Here is a 1,263-nt window from a genome sequence, read left to right as displayed (position 1 = left end):
TCCTTGTATTGTGTAGCGACCCTCTTGATTTGCATTTGCTTCCTTCCTTTGCCTTCGCATCGCGGTTGCCACAGCGGTCAAGTGATCGAGGTCCACCATTAGCTGCCGCGGGTGCACCGCCTAGGTGGCCTCGGTGCGTGGCGTGGAGGGTTGGGGGGCATTTCTAAGAGAGGTTGTGGGCTCGGTTGGTCTTGTTGTTTTGTTTTCTTCCGTTTCCTTTGCATTGAGGCTGCGCAGGTGATCATGCGATTGAGGTCCATCGTTGCTGCTGCCCGGGTGGACTCCTAGGTGGCCTCTCTGCGGGGAGGGTTGGGGGGCACTTGTTGTTTCAATTGTGTATGCGCTCGTGGTCCAATGGGGAGGAGGCTTGCTACTATAGTCATCGATGGTGGGGGCTATTTGGAAGAAGGATTTCGAGGTGGAACGCTCCGACCTCCCTCCTTTGCGTGGAGGTGGCCGTAGGGGAAAATTATTCATCGTCCGGTCGGTAAAGCTGTGGGAAATCCCCTAGGTTGCCTGTACGTAGGGTGCGTGGGGTGCGGAGCTGCCCGATCCCTCCTCCTGTTCGGATATGTGTCCTTGTATTATGTATTGACCCTCTTTATTTGCATTTGCTTCCTTCCTTTGCCTTCGCATCATGGTTGCCGCAGGAGGTCAAGTGATCGAGGTCAACCGTCAGCTGGCGCGGGTGGAATCCTAGGTGGCCTCGGTCCGTGGTGTGGAGGGTCGGGGGGCATTTCTAAGAGATGTTGTGGGCTCTGTTGGTCTTGTTTTGTTTCCTTCCATTTCCTCTTTGCATTGAGGCTGCCGCAGGCGATCATGCGATCGAGGTCCATCGTTGCTGCTGCGCGGGTGGACTCCTAGGTGGCCCCTGCGCGGGGAGGGGAGGGGTGGGTTGGGGGGCATTTCTAAGGGAGGTTGTGGTCTCGGTTTGTCTTGTATGATTTCCTTCCCTTGCCTCTGTGTCGAGGCTGCCGCAGGCGATCATCCGATTGAGGTCCACTGTTGCTGTTGTCCGGGTGGACTCCTAGGTGGCATCGGTGCAGGGCGGGGGGTGGCCTTGGTGCGTTGTGGCTCGGAAGGTCTGCCCATTTGTTTGCCATGTCCTTGGCATGTTGCGTGTGCTTCCTTCTTGGGATGCAAGAGGTGCAAGGCATAAATGTTTTACATGATATTTTGACATCTCTTTGACTTGATGGTGTTCAGGTTGGCTCTCGGTAAGAGAGCGCCCGGAATGCCCTTTGAAGTGGGAGGGTGCTACGT

The 1,263-nt window shown here is 56.1% G+C and overlaps 1 non-coding gene across 1 annotated transcript in view; it reads left to right on the top strand.

The window, feature by feature from the left end:
* The first annotated feature begins 1,258 nt into the window (after positions 1–1,258).
* Positions 1,259–1,263, top strand: part of LOC149251018 (18S ribosomal RNA) — a 1,812-nt gene continuing 1,807 nt past the window's right edge. Inside the window, exon 1 of the ribosomal RNA XR_016267653.1 lies at positions 1,259–1,263. This exon is cut by the window's right edge and continues 1,807 nt beyond it. This is a non-coding gene — a ribosomal RNA (18S ribosomal RNA).

This window comes from Pinus tabuliformis, chromosome 7, assembly GCF_031772625.1.
Source record: "Pinus tabuliformis cultivar Carrire ecotype Pingquan chromosome 7, CPIR1, whole genome shotgun sequence".
NCBI lineage: Eukaryota > Viridiplantae > Streptophyta > Pinopsida > Pinales > Pinaceae > Pinus > Pinus tabuliformis.
The sequence above is the reverse complement of the archived record's forward strand: the minus strand, read 5'-3'. Positions and strand labels throughout refer to the sequence as shown.